This window comes from Coturnix japonica, chromosome 4 (assembly GCF_001577835.2).
Source record: "Coturnix japonica isolate 7356 chromosome 4, Coturnix japonica 2.1, whole genome shotgun sequence".
Classification (NCBI taxonomy): Eukaryota; Metazoa; Chordata; class Aves; order Galliformes; family Phasianidae; genus Coturnix; species Coturnix japonica.
Window position 1 is genome coordinate 71,039,705 of NC_029519.1, and position 24,057 is coordinate 71,063,761.

Genomic DNA, 24,057 nt, shown 5'->3' on the forward strand with positions numbered 1-24,057 from the left:
AATAAGGTACACTTGCAATTACTAAGAAATGCCTCTTGCTTTTGGGTCTTCTATGTGGCTGTCCACAAGTGAATAACACTGCTGCTATGTGGAGAGTCAGGGAATCAAAGGACAAACAGAGAAGGAAGGACTTTGCAGGAGTAGGAATTCAGGCATCATCAAGGAAGACTGGTCGATGGCAAAGGAAAGGAGAGAAAGAAGGTGATAAAGGCAACAATTCTCTCTAGTAGCTGAACTAGGCTGAGGGCTGGAGACAAAAGGAATTCAGGAATTCAGTATTTGGATAAGGCCAGACTAAACAATGTCACCAAGAAAAGATATTGTTATGGAAAACTTGAGTCAAATTGCATCTTCCAGAGTGTCTTCCAGCTACACTAAATTCAAACCCTGCACCACATTTCAGGTTTCTTCATTTCCTTTCACTGTCACACAGACATTGTCTTCAAAGAAGTGAGTCAGATAAGATCCCTTCTCCCTGTTCTCCTTTTGTCTCCAGCCCTCAGCCTAGTTCAGCTACTAGAGAGAACTGTTGCCTTTATCACCTTCTCTCTCTCCTTTCCTTTGCCATCTACCAGTCCGCCTTGATGATGCCTGAATTCCTACTCCTGCAAAGTCCTTCCTTCTCTGTTTGTCCCTTGATTCCCTGACTCTCCACATAGCAGCAGTGTTATTCACTTATGGACAGCCACATAGAAGACCCTAAAGCAAGAGGCATTTCTTAGTAATTGCAAGTGTGCCTCATTTCAGTGAGTCATAGTTCTCGCAGCAAAGGGATGATGCCTTTCTACCATTTGCAACAATATCTATTATTTCTCCTGCGCTGCCCTCTGTGATACTGGTCAATGTGTGATACCCACCTGCCAGGAATTCACCTCAACTCTGCTGCTGCTGATTATCCTGTTATCAGCCCTCATTTCTTTGCACCCAGTAACAAGATTATCTGATACAAAATGCTGATCATGGCTTCTAGATTGAGGAGGGCCTCAAACAGAGTGGCACAGATTTGCTGTTGTAGAGCTATAGCTTTGCTACGCAGCTGCAGAACTATGAAACATCTGTGCTTGGAGAAGGCCCAGGAGGAAAGAGAACAAAGCCTTAAGAGCTTTTCTTGGAACAGTTTTGCTCTGCGTATTGCTAAATTCTTGAGTCCCCAAAAGCAGGAAAGAAATGTACTAAAAAACCTACAAAAACCAGTAGTGATATCAGAAGTTGACAGTGAAAAAGGACACGTTTTTGGAGACATGGCAGTGCCAGGCTGAATGTGACTCTGGGCAGTCTTGTCTGGTGGTTGGTGGCCCTGTAATATGGCAGGGAGGGTTGAAACTATATTATCATTATGGTCCTTTTCAACCCAGGCCATTCTACGATTCTATGATTCTAAGAGTTCAGAGCACATAGAAAAGAAAAACACAATCCTTTTTTCTTTTTCTTTCTGAATATACAGTCACAAATAACAAAATTGAGGATTTAAAATAGAAATAAAAGAAGCTTCAGTTCTGAATGGTTCCCACCCCCTCATAATGCAGGCTTGGAATCAGAGACAGAAGAAACCAGCTTAACATTTCTGCATCTGGTATCCATGGTTTATGATACCTGATTCAAGTAGGTAAGCAAAGTGAATGTTTCATAGGATACCTTTCAGGCACTTGTTCAGATACAGGTTGCTACTGATTATCAGAGTGCTCACTTCTGCTATTTTGATTGAAGAGCATTAGGACTGTTAAGGAGTAGCAAGAGGGTACTATTATATTAAGATGTTAATATCTGCATCTGTATTACTTTGTGTTTCATCATTGAATTGTTCTGGGATTTTGCTGTACTAAGTATACAACTACTGGTTATTTGTTGCTCTCTAGTGGTCAACATGTAACCCTACTCCTATACCTTATAAAAATTACCTTATTGTTTTGTTACTCTGCTGCATTATAAACCCCTCAGTGAACATTTACCTTCAGATAAGGAAATTTATACTTTGATCCATATAAAAATAAAAATGCAAGTTTCTTGAAATTTTTATCTTCTCTTGCTTTACATTTCTAATATTTCCACCTACATCCTTATTTCTCTGTGGTCTCACAAACTGAGAGAGCATTTCCTTTCATTGCACCAAATCTTAGCACGAAGCCTTACTCCTCTCAGTTCCTGAGTTACATCACAGCACATCGTTCTGGCTCTTGCCAAACAAAACATGCTTTGATGACCTCGTCAACTAACAGAAGGAAGAACAGATACTAACTGACTGGGTTGTTTTAGTTCTCCTTCCTCCAGCAAATTACCAGTTTTTACAGTCTTGCGATTAACTCAGTCTGTACTTATTTGTCAGTTTGCCTAATTTGGGAAGCCAATAAAAAATAATGGCAGTAAACATGAGGTTGAAGGTTGGAGACTGACCGCATAAAATTTTTTCTCTTGGAAAATCAAGTTAAGAACTAACTCAAATAATGTTAAACCAAAGAAGTGAGAAGCCAGCTGTGAGTATAGTCAGGGCAGAACTTGGGACTAACCTAATGGAGCAGGTAGCTTCAGCAACAATGTTTTAACAAATAGATTGTATGCAATCATTAAATTAAAGTTGACATTGGCAGTTTTGCAGAGGGCAACAGGAAGTTATCACCTGCGAAGAAACTGGAACAGAACCAGATCCCCTTCTAACACTGTGTTCCTTGCTTTGGAGCTGAGAAAAGCCCTGGAGCAGGCATGTCCAACCCACAGCCCATCCCCTGTCCTGCACTGTCATGGTGGCACTTCCCTGCCAAGTGGCCTGGCATGATTGAGGTGCACACCCTTTGCTCAGCCCCAGCCACACATCAGTGTGTGGTCAGCACTGTCTGGGCTGAAACCAGAGCATGAGGAGGGCATAGTGCAGTGCTTACTCAAGTTGTGGCAAATGATTGTATGCATTGTGATACATTGGCTAAACACAGTCCTGTGAACAGCAAAAAAATATGAAGCCATACTTTCTGTTTTGATAAAGGAATTTGAGTTCCAAGATCGCCCCAAAAAACCTTTTTTTGTATATTTGCATATATATTTGTATATTTTGTATATTAGCAACTCAGTCATAGTAAGTACATTAACTGTGAATTTCTGAGTACAATGCATAGAGTTTCAACCAGCTATTCAACTCAAAAAATTGACCATGTCTGTTCAACAGTCTTCAACAGAACTTCTGGATAATCATATGTATGAAAAACAATTTGTTAGGCACTGAGTACTTTACACTAAATGCTACAGATTTGGGTTATCTTTTCTAGTGTTTATCGGAAATTAGATCTGATAAATCCTGTGACACTTGCTTCCTACACACTGCAATTATAGACATTTTTATTTCCATTTCCCCCTGAAGAGAAAGGTGGTAAGCAGCAAATTACTTTATAAAAGGATAAGAAATAAGTTTTGTTAGTATAACCACTTTTCAGCACCACATACTTACACTTACTCTCTCCCCCAGACTTTGGAGATTTAAATCCCCTACATTACATAGACAGGCTCAAAAGGCCATGTGCAATTCAGAGCTGAGCTGAATAACTGAAGAATCTCTTGGGTTCCAGAATTAAGTCTGGCTTGACGGTATCAGTCTGGACTGTTAAAATCACATTGTGTGGAAAATGGCACTTGCAGCATATTAGATACTCATAGACCTCTGTAATTTGATGACCAGTATATCTTCTTTTTGTTTTGTTTCTTCGTCCCCTACCAGTTGTATCAGAAGAAAATAAATCTGAGCAGCTTTTGATGGGAAGAGACCTAAATAGAAATATATTCTAAACTATGATTACATTTGATGTATGTTTAGTCTTGTAATCATCAATGAAAAAAAAAAAAAAGTACACTGTTGTAGAAAGGATTTTTTTTCTTTTTAAATAAAAGTCAGTAGGCTCTGAACAGCTAATATATGCAGCTAGTCTTTTGAATACACCTAATGAGCTTATGTGGCTTTTTGAAGTCAATTTGATGTCTCAACAGGCATCCTTAGTGATATTTTTAGTTGCAGTAAACAATTGGTAAAATAACGAAGTTTGCAACGGCGAAATCCTTCACCATATTGGAATTCCAAGGTTGGAATACATTTCCTAGAAGCTGTGCATTGGTTTTTCTTCAGGAAAGATATAGAATTCTACTGCCACTCCTGGAAAGCATTCTGTATAAAGTTAACCAAAGCAATCACATTTCAAGAGAGACACTCCTTATGCTGTTACTGTATCGTATTTCCTTTTATTCTGCACTGTTATTGCTAAAACGTGTCCCTGAGTTAAAAACAATGTATTTCACTAAGTCCTCAAAGAGAATAGTTGTTCTGGGTTAAGATCTTGAGTTTAGGAATAGAATATTAAAAAGTAGTTTTCCACTAGAATCAAGGCACTAGTGTAGATTTCAGGACTGGGAATCCTGCTCATAGATAGATAGATAGATAGATAGATAGATAGATAGATAGATAGATAGATAGATAGACAGACTGATAGACGTAGTGCAATATTCAATAAACATTGATTTATATAAATTATTACTATTTTTTGCAAGTAAGAGCTCCAAAAATCAGCAATGGCAGGAGAATTAGCGACAGCTTAGAATGTTGTATAGGTCAGTGACTCTGAACATCCTCATAGTTCATCTGAATCTCAAAAAATAGTGCAGCAAGACCAGGTGCAGTTTGTCAGATCACAGAATCATAGATGACAACATAAGTTATGTAAAAAAAATAAGAATCCAGAAATACGGGACATTTCAAAGCTCTGAATGCATATCTAGTGTATTCCACAGAGAATATACATGTCCCAGATAGAAAACTGGATAATTAAGAAGTAATCCTCAAGAATGAGAAAACACAATGTGGGATCAAAATAAATTATCATAGATCTGATCAAGACTAACTTAAAAGGGAAAAAACACCAATGTACATTTCTTTGTGAGAAAAAATACAAGAGTACATTGTTTTAAAAATACGCATGTCGTCTAAGGTAAAAAACATACGACTGTTTTGTGTGATAAGAACTGTGTTGAATTAAAATATATCTCTGAATACAAAAAGGGGATATTAACCTTTTCTTTTCAAATTAGTCATGGCTTTGAAGCAGAATTTAAATTGAGTAGTAGCCTGGAAGCTTTGATTTACATCAAATAATTGGATATGAAATTCCAACACACGAAGCAGGCAGCTGCTGAAAACGATCTGAAGCAAAACAAGACTTTCAAAGTCATCACTGAGTTATTGGTAACAAAGGCCAGGAGTACTGGGAATGAAACCAAGAGTGAGGAAAGTATTAATGATCAAATTATTCACACTGGTAAAGTGTGCATTTAAAATAGCAGCCTGTCTGCTGCTAATGTTCAGGGAAAAGATATTTATGTTATAAATGAGAAATGTAGGAAAATGTTAATGAAATGTTCAAATGGTCAGGTCAGAAAACTAAATGCTACAAATGACAAAGAAAGGAATACAGAATAGACTAGGGAACATTATTCTTTCTCTGTATGGAAGCAGTGTGCCCACACCTTGGGTATTCTCAGCTTTTATGATTCTCCCATCTCAGACACTGGAATAGACTCAGAGAAGGGCAGTGGAGATTATCAGAAGCTGGACCAGTTCTGTGGGAAACGTGCTAGTATGAGAAAGAAACCAGTGAGAAGGGAGTACATTAGCAACCTCTGCAGCCCTTGGCAACACAGAGAGTAAATGGAGAACAATTATTTTTAACAATGCAAGAGACAACAATATTATTCTCAAATAAAAGAAGGAGGCAGCAGATGCAAAATAAATTAAAGGAGGTCATCTTTCACACAAGAAGGTAAACTGCAAGAACTGCAGTGACATAATGTAGTTCATAGTACAAGTGCACATAGATTCAGAGACTAAACAGAGGAATATGACTCAGAGAATGCCACTGCATGGTTCCTGGGTTTATATGCTTCACTAAGCATCTGCTGTTGGTTACTGCCTATCACTGGTTAGAAGGACCTTTGGCCCAATGTGCGATCTATATACTCTCAGGAAGCTGTAGGGATGAGATGGCATCTTAAATATATCAGGTTGATTCAGAATACAAGTGATCTTCTCTGTCAGAAACAATGGAAGCAGTGCAAAGCAGCTGATAGGAATTAGTAAAATATAACTAAATGATAACATAATGATGGTGGTTTTACCATCAAAGACAGCAGTAGGCATTTTATACACAAGAACAGGTTTGTTACGATACAGACAGAACAAGTGTTAAAAATGGATGTAACATGACTATAAGTTTAAAATCTGAATGTATTTGGGGCTTTCCAGCACACAGGAATAAAAGTTACCCACAGATATTTGGGTCAGATGTTCAGCAAATGGCATAACCACTTAGTACATTTTATATAATCTGAATACTGATGTATTTTTTTACATAATTACTCTACTAAAAAGAAAATTAAAAAAAAAAAAAAGAAATAAAATTATATTCCACAAGAACTGATACAAAGATTGATTTAAAATGTTAATTAAGATATATATATATATCTTATATATATATATATAACAGTTTTTAAGAAATGAAGGCTTGGGTCAGAAACAAGCTCATTAATTAAACAAAGGAATAAACAGCAGTAGTATAAATGCTGTTTAAGTGAGCTGTGGGTAAAGTAAGAAGAGCTCAAAGAGAATGTCTGTCCAACAAATCTTTTCAGATGCAGGAGTAAAATGAATGATTGGTGAGAATAGTTAAGACAAACATCTGCCCTTCAGTGGTTCTTGAAGAACACTTAAAAAGACTTCAATGTCCTTTGCTTTTATGGAGACTCAAGTGTATTATTCAAATGTTATTGTTTCTCTCCTTATTTTCAATAACTTAGTTCAGTTCTTTTGTTGAACGAGTTTATGGGAGGATTTATTTTTAGTGTCTCCTGCCTCTGCTACACATTCCCACACTCAAGACAATTGTGCTTCCTCAATAAGGCTGTGGAGCAATAGGTGAGGATGATGGATGGAGGGCAATATATTCAAGGGCTGATGTAACCAAGTGAGACTGAATTTCTAGGGCTCCTTCTAGCATCCACAGTCGGAGGTAGGGTCCTTCAGAAAGCGGCTAAGAAGGAAATGAAATTCCAGTTTTTCCACTTGGAATTTCTGGAGAGTTAGTTTATCTCTACAATGATTGTGGAGGGAGCCTGGGTTTGACTGTTATATTAATGTTGTGCTTTGAGATGCTGTTCCTCTTTGAAGATCTGGCCCTCTGTGCCACAGGCTTATTGGATTTCACAGAACCAAAGCAAGGACCACAGGACAAGATAACCACAGAGGATTTAAGAGTAGAGGTGCAGGCCTCAGTGACATAAGCACAAATCACAGAAGGTCGGTGACTCATCAGTTTGAGAATGCAACCTTGGAGGTCAGCTGAGCTGATTTCAGGGCATCACAAAGAGAAGAGAGTTATATCTACTCTATGTAAAACATAATTAAACAGTGAAAAAGCAAAGAGGATGACAAGAAAGTTCAAACAACAGTCACAGTCCCTCCTGGGGAACAGAAGACAGAAATAAGGCTGGAGAAGTAATAATGTCTTATATAATTTTTTATATATGTATATATACATTTCTTATATAATTATTATATAAGATAATAATGTATAAAATATATACTATATATCTTATTATAATATATATGTATATATATTATATACATAAGATATATATATTTCTTTTCTTTTTATATATAGATTATAATAATGATTATATATTTTATATAAGACATATTAATAATATTAATAAGCCTTATTTCTTACTTCTGTCCCTCAGGAGAAATAATAATTACTTATATAATATTATATCTTCAGCCTTCTGTCTTGCAGAGGTTGTGTCTGAGCCATATCACTGCTTAAGCCACAGCTCTTCCCTCCCATGCTGTTAGCAGAGAAGGAGGGATTTCTGTTATGGCATCCCTCACGTTTTGGCACTGTGACTCAGCATTTATGTGAAAAGACTTCCTGTAGAATTAATTAGATAAGAATTCTGAAGAACAATTTGTGTATTCTGCTCCAGCTTTCCCACAGCACAGTGTGATTTATTATCACAGCATCAAACCAGTGTAAACTAAAGCGCAATTGACAGAATAGTGTGCACGCACAGAAAATATTTAACAATTCCAAACAGTACACAGCATGAATGACACACTTAACCAGACAGTGAAGTTAAAATGATGATATGGCAAAGTGAACAGTGCCAATACCTGTTAGAAGACAGAGACAACAATGAAGCTGTGATTTAATAAATCTCACAAGATTTTTCAGTGGTGTGAAAAGAAATCACACTTGGACAAAAAAGAAATCCATAAGAATACAACTAGATTTTACCAGTCTAATGTACAGTGTTCACCAGTGAAATACTGTGCTAAGTTATGAAATTATCACTGCACTACTTTACAGATGAAATATGCCATAGATGGTGTACCCAAAAGTAGGTACTGTCATCTGCATAATAGTCTTCATATATGTTATACAAAAGTCTTTGTTAGATGAAATAAAGTGATTAACATTTCTTCCTCTATGACTGTTTTGGCATTAGAGCAAATATATTCAGACACTTCCTTAAACTACAAATCTCTTTCAGAGCCCCAGATTTTAAACTCTTAGTAATTTCCTGCATACCTCCCTCTGAAGCACACAGCATTATATTCTTAATAAAATAATTCACCCAGCATGGGGAATGTTTACTCTTTTCTTAAGAGCCAATATCATAGATCAGTCAAGTATGGGACATGATATCTGCCAAAATGCCCTCTGTTTATGAAAGAGATGAGAAAGTCTTTAGTTCAGGGGAGGAGTGCCAGAGCTGTGGGATGTCATGGGACACCATAATAAAATAGGAGGCATTACTTTTGGAACAGCCCTTGTAGAAACAAGAGTCAAATACATTTTTTGTAATGATTGGTTGTAATTCTCTGGTCTAATGTGTGATCTTGTGGAATGAGTCTGACACCCAGCAGAAAAGAGGGTATATTTAGCAATTGGTTACACGTACATCTTAGCATATTTATTCCTTAATTTTGAGAGAGCATTAACAGTTCTTCCTGAGACTGCCTTCAGATACCTAATGAAATTATCCTATTAGAATTAATAGAATCATAGAATTACCCAGGCTGGAAAAGACCTTGAAGATCATCAAGTCCAACCACAGCCTAACCAGTACCCTAGCTCTAAAAACCCTCCATTAAATCATATCCATGAGTACCACATCCAAACAGCTCTTAAACACATCCAGGAATGGCGATTCAACCACCTCCCTGGGGAGCCTATTCCAGTACCTAACTACCCTTTCTGTAAAGAAGTTCTTCCTAATATCCAACCTAAACTTGCCCTGGCGCAACTTGAGGCCATTTCCCCTAGTCCTGTCACTTGTCACCAGTGAGAAGAGATTCTCTCTTCTCTGAGCTCAGTGTTAAAATGTGACACAAAGTAGTGTGTGTATTTGAAATGTCAGCAACAATTTGTTACATTTAAAACTAAGGAGCAGTTTGTATAGTTCAAGGTAAATTACACACACACACACAAAACAACCAAACAAACATCACACAAGTTAAAACTTTTCCAAAACTTCCCATTTCTTCTTATTTTGGGAAGAACTATGACCTGAACTTTGTATGTAAACAAAAGATTACAGCACCTGTCTCTGGTGGGGGTATATAATAGAAAGGTAGTACCAAAAGTGAAGAGCCAGCTGTGAAATGACAGTTATCAAGTATTTCTAATGGTAAACAAACTGACTCAGGAACAGCCTTGAAGAAACATCACTGATTGGGTGCTTTCTCCATGTTTAGTCATTTGTTTTGAGGTTAAAGATAAGGCCTTTGGGGAAATAACTGTTTATCCAAGAAAAAAAACCCTTCTTAAATTTCATAGTGAGGAAGAAGGGAGATTCAGTATCCTACAGGAGGATTACTCACTCAGTATTATGAAGGAGTTCCCAGCAGCAGAGGACCTAACAGACCAGTGATGTGAGATAGAACGCTGTGAGTTTATACTAAGAATTCCTAAACTAATTGCTATGGTTCCAACTAGAATATTTGCTATATTCCTCCTGCCAGTGGTAGAGTACATCAGTGAAGGCTTCAAATGTATTACAACTGTCAGCCAGATGGAAATAACAAGCAGTTGTATTCAGTGAGTCAGACCAGTGCTATACTAGAATTTGTGGGATCTATTTTTGTTTGGAATAGAACAAAACCTTCACCATATTTCTATCCAAACTGTTGAATTTAAGCTGTGGTGAATTTGATAAAGAAATTCAGATTGCTGGTAAATAAAGCTTGATCGTTGATAATCCTCTTGGTCAAAACAAAATGTCTAATAGACATGCAGTCAGGAAGTAACTGTGGAAAACTGCCACAGTGTCAGTCACTGATAGAGATGTGGGAGGTGAACTGGAGAATTCTGTTGCTTCCAATGAAGGAGACAGAGCCACGCTTTTTTCAGCAGTACTCAGTGCCAAGACAAGAGGCAACAGGCACAAACTGGAGCACAAGTTCTGTCTGAACATCAGGAAGCACTTTTGTACTATGAGGGTGATGGAGCACTGACAACCTTAAGCATTCTGTGATTAAAATGCCAGCTGGAAACATTGACTATCTCCTCTATTGCCAAATCCATACCAGTTACAATAAAAAGAGCAAGAAGAAAAGCCTTGAAATTATGGCCCACGCATATAAGCAAATACCAATTTCTGCTATCATAAGTGGTCAAAGTTAGGGTAGCATGGCTCTTTAATTTTGCCACTGAACTCCCCCATGAATGCGTCTACATTTTAGTTATGTTTTCATTTGGTAAATGTTGAAGTCCCTGTTACTCTAAGCAGAGTTGAACTTTGGTGCAATGGAGATTTTGTTGAGAAGGAATTTGGTGCCTTCAGATAGGTACAGCTTAAAAACAGAAAGTTAAAAGGAATCGTTTTCTTCTGAATTTTGACAACAGAGTTAAATTATATGGTTTCCCTTTCTTTAAGAGCTTGTTTGGATTGGTGTCGTCAGAACAAATCATTCATTACCCACGAATAAACATTCTGAACATTTAATGCAGTTAAAGAACAGTAACTTGTGCTGACACTACTAGCTCCTCCAAAATTCAAGATGCTTTTTATTTTCTCAGACCTCCTACCCCCAGTGCATCTGGAACCCATTCTGACCCTGTGTTCTGGACATACAATACAGCTGTTGATTAGCTATTTCTTAAAGCAGCACCATTTACAAGACAGCAATAAGTATCTCTTTTACATAAAATTAAATATTTGCATGAGCTGATTTTTCAGTTATGCAGGATAGATTTGTCATTGTTTTTTGTTGGTTTAATGTTTTGATATAACATCCCAAGTCTGTAATCAACAGCACTCAGAGGGTTCATTACACTACAATGTTCAGTGAAAATGTTGTAATATTGTCCAAGATTTCAAGTGATGTAAGGACAGTATTTTAGTGCACAGTTGTGTCTTTGAATTTTACACTGGTGAAATTTACTTGCTTGTTAAAAAGAAAAGACAATCTCTGCCTGTCCTAAGCAATTTGAGAGTAGTAGTAAGTTATGTTTGCTACTTGAGTGCTTAATTTTATATGACTTACAACCAGTTTTCAAGCCCAGACCAGGCAGTTTCTCCATAGTCTTTGATATCCAGTCCCTTCCTACTGACCAGACTGTATAAGGGTTTGGCAAGAAAATTCCTTGATGATAGATATTGTAATCTCATTCCAAAAGTACACCAGAATTTTCTACTCTTCCATAAAATCGCTCGTAGGTTGATAGCCAGGATTTCCAAACTAGTATTAGCTGTGCTGATTATGTGCTATATTGAAATATTTCATTTTGTGTGCCTCTGGTGGCACAGTGGTAGGAATGCCGCTTTGCAACACCGGAGGTCCAGATTCGAATCCCCCCTGTGGCGCAAGTGGTAGAAGTGCCGCTCTGCTACACAGGAGGCTCGAATCCCGGCGGTTGGACTTGATGATCTCTAAGGTCCCTTCCAACTTGCACAAGACTGTGATACTGTGTGACACTGTGATTAATTAAGGGATTTTTAATGTAAGCTATGTGAGAGCTACATCCCTTGTTAGACTTCTTTTAAAATAATTTCCTTGCAGTTCCCAAGACAACAAACAAGTGTCTCTTGGATGTCATTTTCCTTTTCATTTCCAGCACGGCAATTAAACACAGAATTGCATATACTGGTACCAGTAAGAATCATAAATGCTGAAGTTGTGGGAAACTGAAGTACCAAATTTGAGATCCAACAACTATTTTCTCCACAGAAGAAAATGCAGCCTAGTTCAGAGCTATTTTCTAACAGCTCATCATGCCATCCTACAAATGAAAATAACTTACACGCTATGCTTGTAACATTTCTTCTGAATGGCCTGAATAATAATCACTCTTGGGATAATATCTGTGGCTAATTATCCTTGTGTGCCATGGAATGATTTCTCAGCATCACACTGCTTATATTTGTGTGGTTGTTTATTTACTCTCCTTTTAGAAGAAAGAGAATGAGAATATGTTGTGGCCTCAATATGACACTTGCACAGTATTTTTGAAAGACCACGTGCATCATTTTTGTGGAGAATTCACGAGTCTTACTTCAAGTCACAGAAAGCTGTTCCTTGCTAAAATGTCATATCTTGTTCCACAGAGTATAAATAGAGAGGCAGTAGATGGGAAGAGATTTGGGAGCAGCTGAAGCCTTCTCCTACACCCTTCTTTCTTATTTTGCAGTTCCAGAGGCAGGAAGGTGGCCCACCTGGGGTAGGTGGCACAAGCACAGGCAGGGCAATCAGACTTTGACTGTGCTGATGGTGCGGGAAGCTGGAAGAACATAGGAATAATTGAATATATGTATGCAGACCATCATGGTGAGGTCCTGTCTCCTGAGATGAAACCAATGAATGCATTGTAGGTAGAAAAAAGTTTCCAAAAGGCCTGTGATCCTGCCCTTCTGTTTGGTGTTAACACTCACCATCCACAGCTGCTTACACATAATGTCTCACAGCTGCATCGCATATAAGTGTGGCTTGGATGATGAAGGGATATTTATGTCTTCTGAGGGCAATTAGAAGTGGCTGAAGAGCCGTCCCACTGCATCACGTGACTGCATCAGAAATAGCAATTGTTTAAGTGTCAGCACTGCTTGAAGGATGTGGTTTAGAGCAGAATTCAATGCTTCCCAAAAGTGTACAATGAAAAAAGCACAAGAAGAAACAATGTGCTATCAAGTTACTGAAGCTCTGTAACAGAGTAATTAAAAATTCTGTTGATCCTCTGTCCTCGTGGGACCCCTGAATACTGACTGCAATCTCTTAAATGTACGTATCTCTCTTATGGCATTTCGAAACTCCATAAGCCTCTATGAGTCCTTCTGTGACCTGGAGCACATCAGAACTCACCACCTAGATAGCACTCCTGAGCAATTTTCACATTTGTGCCTCAAAAAGAGAGGAAAATTCCTCTTGGATATACTCTTGAATAGTTTTCCTCTCATTTATGGGCTTGCTGGTAAACTTGAGTAAATCACCTCATTTCTGGTCCTACGTCACCCACAAAAATGCTTGAAATATTAAGTCAACTATGGAGAAAACTGCTTATAGCTATCTTAGTCCAAGAGATGCTTCAAAGAAAAAGAGTATATACTTCTAGAAATAACAGATGTTTCTAATTAAAGCCAACTAATTCCGTGCATTAACACATATCTCTGAATCTTAAAATGAGTGATTAAAGGATAGCTAGTGCAGGTAGCATCCAATCTGCATATAGTGGAGACTGATGAACAAAGACATTGCCATGAACAAAAATCCACTGAAACAAAGAAAGTACTCTGTAGCAAAGCTTCTCTTGCTGTTCTTCTGCTATTTCTGTTTCTGTTCTCTGCGTGACAGAAATACACTGTAATACCAAAATTCAAATAGGAATTTAAAAACAAATTTGAACCCCTCCAAATTTCTCCAGAGTGTCTTTCAGTAGTTAAAATTACATGGAGTTTCGCAATTTCTGATCACATACCAATATGTAAAGTACAGACATGAATGAATAACTTCTCATTCTACCCATAATATTCAATAACATATTTTTTACATGATAAAGAATGTGAGTCATGAATAGAAAGAGTGATCTGGCACTGTAACTGCCCAGGGAGGTGGTTGAGTCACTGTGTCCGGAGGTGTTCAAGAAACACATGGATGTGGTACTAAGGGGCATGGCTTAGTGGAAAATATTGGTAATAGGTAGATGATTGGACTGGAGATCTTAGAGGTCTTCTCCAACCTTTGTGGTTCTATGATTCTATACTATTCCTGTTCAAGTGGGCAAGAGTAAAATTCTAGCCAAACATAGTGAACACTGGGAAGAAGGATGAAAATAGAGGAAAAGAGAATGGGTGAATTTAAAAGCATAAAAAATAAAAAAGCATAATTTAATTGCCCAGAGCAGCATCACCAGTGACACCAATCCGTGCTCCCGCTGTTGGATTCCAGGACCTTTTGTTTTTGTTCAGCTCAAGCCTGGGCACTCTGGCCTTCCCCAAGTCAACACTTTTAAGTGTGCCTGTCTTCAATCCCATCTCCTTCAGCTGCTCACTGGACATGCTCATTACTTGCTGATTCTGACACTGTCAATGGACCCTGCCACCAGCCCCTGACCTTGTCCTGTGTGCAGCACATCACTCCCCATCCCACATGGAACAGCCCCTTCACAGTTCTGCAGAAGGTCAGTGCATTACAGCTGGGCATCTCTAGGAACATGGAAGACTGAGCTTTGTGGAATCAGGGGAAAGCTCTCTTCTGCAAATAGCTTGAAAGCACCTATAAGCACGTAGAAAAGATCCATAAGAACAGAGTTATGGGGATGTGAGGTATATTTATAATAGCATGTATTGCATTTCTATGTGTATTTCTTGCAGAGTTAATATTCCCATCTTCTGTTCCTCAGTTAGTAATTTTGCATGTAATGCCTCTGGGTTATAGGAGGGCCACTAGGAGAACTCTTGATTAATAAACCCTGACAGCATCTATCCATCTAAAATTTAACAACTCAGACAGAAATGTCAAGCACACTGCACAAAAGAAATGAGTCAACAACGCAGAGTTTGCAGAAAGCACTGGGAGATCCCTATAACTTTCTCTAACAGTGTATAATGAGCTATCAAGACATCCTAATGCTGTCTGTCCTGGTAATCTTGTATTGCGTTCTATCTTACTTTCCACATAGCTCTGTATATTTAATTATTCTTTAACTTAAAATCTGCACAAAAAATTTACATGCTCCAAGTCCTTCAAAATATGTACTCACTCCAGTTGCCATAAATGTCCTACATCTGCCTTCAAAGAGAGCACAACTTTCTGAATTTGGAGACTTGTGTTTCAAGAAGAACCCCCTTAATACAAGCAGAACAGGTAAACAGAACTTACCAGCCATGCCACAAAAATCCTGGGGTGTGCTATGTTCGTGGAAGGCCACATAGGACCCAAACTTGTGCAACTTTACATAAATCAGTATCTCATTTCTGTATGTGAGACTGGCCTTCTGCACATTAGGTAACAAATCTGCTTTTCAAACAACACTTGCCCAAAACTGTGTCTTTTTGCTTTCCAGTATGAGATTCAAAGCCAAGGATGCTTCCATGCTGTAGGGCTGAGCTGGCTCTCTGCTCCTTGCATCAGGATCCAGACAGGCCACATTTCATAAAATCTAAGATTTTCTCCTAATGTGTTTTAAAAAAAAACCCTCCTCTTTTTTTTAGCCAAGACAATTCAAATGTTAATCTAAAAAAAAATCCCACAGTGATAAAGTACTGCACTTGGTCTGGCTGAGTTGGAGTTAGTTTCCTTCAGAGCAGCCTGTAAGGTGCTGTTTTGGATTTGCAGCCAAAATAATGTTGAAAATACAACAGTGTTCTATGAGATAGCTTATATGAATAGACTTTTTCACACCCTCCATTCCACAATGTTTTGGCATATAGAATGATGCACTGCACAGTTTTCCTGATCCCAGGACAAGGTTGGAGGTAAGGAATGGAAGGGCTCAGAGTGAGAAGATCTGGGGACGTAGCCTCAGTCTGGAGTAGAAGTCAATCTGTGAGGATCACAGTACTCCTGAGCTGACACAGGGCTTCTGCTGCCTCTTACAGGACCTTGCAGCCTGTGTTAAAGAAAGCAAGAGGAGGCACTAGGTTAATTACTGGCTTTCTGTTGCATTGAAAGCATTGTGGTAATAAGAAGAAATAAAGCTACTAGTCTGGCACTCAATTCCTCTCCAACATCTGATTGCTCTCCTTCATTACAGCTCCATCACTGAGCAATACTCACATTATGCTCCTCTATGTGCACACTCCAGGAAGAATAGAAAGCCAAAACCAGTCAAAAGAAGACAGAAAGACAACTACAGACTTGTTTTTTGTGTTTTCTGAAACCAGATCAGCCTGATCACCCAATCATCTGGCAAAAAGGGAGGCCACATCACCACCTCTCCATAAGGAAAAGCCATCTGGACTAAGGAGAGATGATTGTTTGTATAATAAATTATTTTGCATTGATTAAATAACTCTGCCCTTGTTTCCCAGTTTTCCAGTATAATCCCACATGTAATCCCTATGTGATCAGGCCAACATAATGTGCATATGGACAAGCAGAGTTGGCATGATAAGCATGAGGTAAATGTTCTCTCATACACAGGGTTTAACTTCTCTCTGTATTTTCACAGAAGGAATAGCAAACACCAAGCACCATATCCTTTCTGCATTTTTATATTGGCAAGTACTGGGGTTAAAGAACAACTCCATAACTAAGAGAAGTGCAGATAGGAAATATATTCAGTTTCTTAAAAATTTTTATGGTTGAAACTGTACACTTCAATGAGAGTGAGCTCCAGATTTTATGCATTGCAAAGTAAGGAGCTATTGCTCACAGGTAATGACTGGCCTATAAGGAACAGCACACACTGCTCTGGGAATGCAACTCTCCAGGCAGAGCAAGATGGGATTTTATAATTATATTACAGCATGTAGTAAAGAACGTATTTCATTGATTATTTACTGCTTTAGGATTTTATTATTTTCTTCTTTAACAGGCACAGTACACATAATATCAGAAATCTCTGGTGTATTTTATATAGCACATAATATAAAACATATATAATACATAACATGTATAAAACACATACATATAAACATTGATTTTAATTCTTGTCTTTAGCTGCATACAATGCTGCCTTTTGTGGTGGTTGCTAAAATTCCTATTTGTTCCTCAACAGAACATATAAATACAGCACTTTTCATGCAGTTTAATTTTCATTAAGTGCTGTTTTACCAGGCACATTACAGGTAAAAACAGTAACAGGGAAACACTGCAGCTAAATCAACATGTATTATTTCAAATTGTGATGGTGAAATAGGAACCACATGCAAGTCTGTTTGAGCTTGATAAGACCGGGAACAAACATTCAGTCCATGCTTTGCTTGAGATTGTCAGCATTTTAATATTATGTGGCAGGCAAAATGCTGCAATCAAACCAAGAACAGATGGTGAAAACACTAATGCTTTCCCAGACTGCAAAACACAACTGGATATTGTACCTCAGTTGTCACCAGGGCCCGCCATGCACTTACCGTGCTACACTCAACTGATAGGCAAAGAGATGAAACACAAAATTTTAGTAAGTTAAAATTACAGTGTTTATCATATTAACTACAAATGAGGCTGGTACATCTTCCTTAATGAACAGGTGTCATCAGCAATGACATGCATATACAGTAGAGTCAATGGAGAAGAAATATCAGAGGACTTTACCCCAGTGTAAAGGTATCTTATGTATCAGTGAGAGATCTCTCTGCTCCTTTTCTAGAACATTTAGAAAGGAAAAAAACCCAAAACCCTGAGATTAAAGGATAATGCCAAAGCAACAAGTAGGCAGTAAAACATTGCTTATGAAATATTCACCATGTCTGTATTTTCATTCCAAACTGTTCTCTCCGCACAGCAAGACATGCCATCTATTACTACGAAAAACAGTTACTCAGGTATTTTACATAATCAGAAATATAGTCTGTATCTTAATACCAGATTTCTCACAGTTACTTCTGTGGCATGGAAAGTCAACCTACTCTCAGAGCCAGTCCTTGTCTGCAAAGCTTGCAGTGCTACAAACAAGCATAAGTGACAGGGCATAGGCTTTTTACTAGCACTTTTTTTAAAGAACTCAGGTATGTGAAGCTTTACACAGCATCTGCCAGCATCCCAGAAATGCTTTCAGATAGTGTGATGCTCTTTATGAAGGCTCTGAATGCATGGATGGAGGGAATCTTTGACAGCAGGACTGGCTACAAAAACACAATGCAGAAGAAGTTCTGCAGACAGGAAAAAAAGGAGGAAACAATCCAGAGAAAATACTGGAGCTGTTCCTGGAGTAAAGGGAGAAAAGAGTGACAAGGTAAGAGAGTGGACTACTGAATGAGATGGGGCTGCAAGGGCCTTCAGGATAAAGACGAGATGCTACACTGTCTGGTGGAGAAGACAAGAGACGAAACAGTGGCAGGTGTAGTGGGATGCTGTAGCTCCCAAGGAGGCTGCAAGAAAAGAAGTTATATCAAGGAAGAAAAGAAATCTGAAGGTATACTAACCTTTCAACAGTGGGATTGTATTTATTTGTACAGAGGGAAGGAGCAGAGGTACAGCCAAGTCAGGATGTGGAGGAGTAAGAATACTTTACTTCACATTATGAGCCTTACTGGCAGGATGAAGCTGTTGTCTATAGCAACAGAGAAAGGCAGGAGTGAGGGGATTAAGGATGAGAAATAAGAAGCTCAGTATTACAGCACTAAGCTTTAGCAGCCGGCGAGTCATACACTGACATGCCAATGGTTGTACACAGCCACAACTGGGCACATTGTGCCAGGTCAGGAGTATGTTCATGATTCACCAGTGGAAAAATAAAAACCAAACAATGCAAGCATTCTTTCCTACAGAGTAAAACCTTTCCTGCAATTTAAAGAAAACACGCCTCTGTAAAATGTTCATTAATAAACAAGGAGATTGTGGTTTCTTCATATTCTTCTATACCTCAGTTTCTTGAGTATTTAAAGCTTTGAGGCTTTGGACAGTGGTAGATTTGATATCCCGTTTTCTTGTTTTACATTTGTATATGTTGCAACATTAGTAGGGATCTTTTCACCCAAAGCCTTTACTTTTCTTCCTTGAGTTTTTGTACTCTGAGAGAACACCTAGAAAGATGTTAATAATTATGCTGTGATCCAGCTCCAACTTTTTCTGATTTATTTTCATTTTGGCTGCCTGATATAAACAAGATAGATTTTGTTTCCTAAACATGATTATTTTGGCTTGTAGATGAAAATGGATAAGGCTCTCAGCAGATGCACGTGAAAGAAAAATTGCCTATTCAAAATCTTAAGAAAGTATCAGTTACAAGAAAATTCATGAGCACATTTTAAAAACTAGAACACGTATACATAAAGAAGGAAAGTGTATTTTAGGCTATTCCAATAAGGCAGGGTTTCTTCATTAGTAGCAATCATGGACTTATTTTTAAGGATAAAAATATGTATTTTTTAAAACTAGTAAAAGAACAGAAACTAATGTTCAGAAAGATGATAAAGTAAGTGCTCTCCATTCAGTGAAACACAATTAGGTGTGTTTCTGGGTCTTTAAGTTGCCTCCTGGTGGGGTGCCTTAATCAAGCATTAGTGAAAGTCATTGTGACAGTTGTCCCTACTCTAAAACTTGAACAGTACAACTGCCCCATTCTTTCCAGAATAACTTGGAAGCCTGGATTAATTTAGAATTAACAAATAAAATCACATCACGGATTACATCTAACAAAGCTGTCATTATTCTCTTTGCTATGGACCAAGACAAAACAGACACTTCTGCCTTTCAGCTATTAAAATATCAACTATCCAGAAGTCCATGGCTGGCAGCAACAGCTGTAGCACAGTGCAGGGGACATATCTCATATCTAGTTGTGAACATTAACCAACACAAGAGTTCTCATTGCTTTCTGATCACAATGGGAACCAACAAGTTTATGTAGGCAATTTATATTGAGAATCAGAAAATCTGAATACCTGTGCCAGGAAAAGAGGTGGGCTGAAAGTGAGGGTAATGTTAGGCAAGTAAAATAGGCTGGAAGAATGCGTGTGTCTTGTCTCTACCATTAGAAAGAGTGGAATACCAACTACCTAGCAGAGTCCTCTACCCAACACAGAGCTGGTAGCCTCGCAGTTTGCATTTAAATTAGCAGCTGCAACAAAAAACCCTCCAAGCAAACCTAAAGCTTTCTTTTCTACCAAGCATGTGGGAAAATGCAGGAAGTCTGCTAATCAATAACAGAATATAACGTCATTCTAATAATAGAATTTAAAAGGTACAGTCAGCTCAACAGAAAAGGCTAACTGCTTACAGATACAGCAAAATATGTCTGTATTGCTGGTACAGTGTCAAAGAAATAAGGGTTGACAGAAGCTATTGAGCATTTATTCTAGAGAGGAAATCTCTGCAACCTCATACCTCCAGCATGCTCATCCTGGAGGTATCAGGATGTACCCGTGGGGACAGCATCACAGAACATATACACTCACCATTTTGGTCCAGTGAGAAGAGCAGAAATTCCTGAAACTCAGCCTAAGATGTCAAGAGACAAAGAAGCAGGGATTAAATCATCAAGTGAATGAGGACCAGTTCAAAGATATCAAGTTTATCAGAATAGTTACATATCTCAGTGAAAAGGGATGCAGATGGAGGCCATCAATATTTCCTACACAATTGGCTCTATGTTTAACAGTGATTGTGGCTGAAAAGAGAACATTTTGAATCCTCTCATTTTGAACACGGACTTCCCTTGCAGATATGCACTGATTAGTGACACAACCTCTGAAATCTGAGCCACAGAATCCTTCAGACTTCAAGAACATTTTAGATGGAATTTGTGCATCCTTACCAGTTCTATGAACGCATTATTTTTTTTTGTGTCACATTTACTTGCAGAAGACACTAGTCCATAATGTGCTGTTATTTTTAATGTTTGCCTATTGAATGATGACTTACCTTATGAGTAAAGCTTTATTTTTGATCAGGAAATTTTATAGAGACAGTGGACACTGGAATCTGTGCACACTGGAGAACAGTATGTTTACTCTTGCTGTTTACACATCTAAGCTATTTGCAGTTCACATTTTTTTACCTGATCCCAAAATCTATGTGTCACAGTGTTAGTCTACTCTTGAGACTAAAATGGGAGCTATTAGTAATAGGTGAATGGTTGGACTGGATGATCTTTCAGGTCTTTTCCAAACTTGGTGATTTTATGATTCTATGTGCTTTCATTAGAAGGATAAATCACCACCTGATTTTGTTTAGAAAGTGAGTTTCGCCATTGGAATGTCTTCACGATCTAGAAACATTTATAAACAGCCAAAGAATTCCTTCCACGTCCTCATTTATTTAACCAGCTTGGATGACAGCAAGTCCAAGAATTCTGACAACTGCAAAAATCCTTTGAGGTTGCTGCTTGGAATGAGAACTCAATTCAGAGTTCTGAGAAGTCTGAGGAAATTCAGATCTCTTGGAAACAGCCTCAGATAATGTTCAAGCTGGTATCCAAGTAGGGGAATAATAACTTCAAGGTTCTAAATGTTGTGTTCACTTTTTAAATTATGCTTTTCTTTTTAATTGCTTTTTGGTATAATCCTTAAAAATCATACTTTCATGTCACTGGATCAGGTCAATCAATCCTGACTGTCTGCTGAACTCCAGGACAGGAGGAAGAAGTGATGCTGCAAACAGAAAACCACGTGCCATCAAAGAGGCATTTCTTCCCTTGGCCTGCCAGGAAAGTCATTGGAGAGACTCCAAAGAAAACGCTGTTTCTGTTGAGCACAGAGTAGAAAAAAATATATATTAGTTGGACATTATAAGGCAGATACATCAAGTTATAGCTTCTCCACTACAGTCTTATAACGTGATAATGCTGCTACTTGAGAACCTCTTTCTCCCTCTCCTTCCTAAAGACAAGACTTTCTCCTCATCCTGGATGAAGTCATCCCTGACATTTTGTATACTTGGAATAATCCTGATAGATGATATATTTTCAATTGTGTCTTCCTACCTTGTGGTACATTAAACAGATGAAAACAACACTTAAGACCACCAACAATAGAATATCTCACTGAGACCAGAAAGAACAGAAGGGAGCATTATACTGCGAAGAAAACTGCATCAAATAAAGCAGGTTTCAAGACCCAGCGGGGCAGATGCTGGTGTGAAACCTCCTATTTGGACTTTCGACACTAGATGTCGTTGCCACCACATCTCCAGGAGGACAGCTGGCTCCTGCCGCAGCTCCGCTTCAGTGCCGCGTTGGCAGAGGCTTGTCCTTCGCAGTATTTATGAATATAGACCTTTTGCTCTTACTGCTGTAAATACACTTGCCCTTTTCTCCAGCTTGTTTTCAGTACTATAATTTCAGCCACGAACCGATGCCTAAATAGTCAGGGAAGGAGATGCAAGGGCTGCAGCTATGGATAAATGTCAGTTCCTTGGGAAAGTTCCCAACACCCGACAGGGATGTCTCACTCCTACACTCCGCCCCTGAGTTACGCTAGTATATATAAAGCTGTACATGGGTGAGTATCCCCAACCAGACACAACGCTGGCAAGAAGACAGCAAAGACCTCCCACTGTCAAAGTTTCACAGGCGCTGTTAGTGGGGAGACCACAGGGCAGCATCCTCTTCACACTCAGCATGCCTTGCATTCTTCTGTGAGAGTGATGAAGGGCTTTCTTCAGTCCTGTCAGAATTTCATTGGTTCCTGGTCTGTTCACACGCAGGGTTAAAGATTTATCAGTTTTCAGCATGGTGCAAAGTAAACTCCCCTGTTCTCTTACCCAGAAATAGTCAGGGGGGAAATATAAATAAATACATAAATAATGCTGGTGAATAAGTAGAAAAGAATCCTATGCAATTGGCTGGAAGAGAATCACTCTGTGGAGAGGATAAAGTAGGTCCTGTTCTTACCTTTGCCTTTGTTTATCTGGGCTACAAATTCTTTGTCTCTGATATGTGGAATATCTAAAACAGCTGACCTCAGTTACGGTTTCCCATCACAATGATAACACAGATAAATAACCAAAACCATGGGCATGCATTATAATTCCAAGAGTGCGTTCAGAGGCTCTGGGCTGCTATCTGCAGGTTTTAACTGCTTTCAGGAATTATGATGTAAATCAGACAAGAAGCTGTTGTTGTCAGATGCTTCTGCACTACTGGTAAGAAAAGTCCCAGGTTATTTTTTGTCTACTTATCAGACCTCCATTTATAGACAATGCATATTGAGACATAAAGCTGGCATTCTTTGCTTATTACAGAGGATTTGTTAATCTTCCCTTCGGATAGTTTTTTCCTAAAACAGTGACAATCCTGTAATGCCTCTTAATTCCTTTTAGAAGCACTGCTTCTTTCATTAATTTATTAATGCTCCTTGATCTGTAGACAGCCCTAGACAAATAGTATTTTAGCAGCATTTCAAACTATATTTTGTGATGTTTATTTTTACTCTCTAAATAATCTTTGTCATAGTGTATGATTCTGTGTAATAAAAATTCCTAGGAAGGGAATTTTTCCTTTTAGTTCTATGATCCAACAAGATTTGATGTTATCCATAAAAGGATGCAGTACATTAACTTTGCCAGACTGGAAGTACTATCAGTTATTTTCCCTTATTTCTGCAACTAAGAGAAGGGATTTATTATGCATCTCTGCTCCACACATGCACCCCTAGAACTTTTTAACTGTTTCCAGAAAGATAGAAGTCATTGTGAACACTTCCTTTTTATTTTTACTGAATTATTTACTGAACTAATGGGATTAATCTCTGTAAACTCTATAAAATTTGCTTTGGAGATTCTGGTTTGCCCGAAGAAAATGTCTTGGTAACAAAGCTGAACAAACTCTTGTACACCCCTCATCCCTAAACAAGAACCAGTGGCTATCATCACTTTCACTCAGAGAGTGGTCAGGCATTGCAATGGCTGCCCAGGGAAGTGGTGGAGTCGCCATCCCT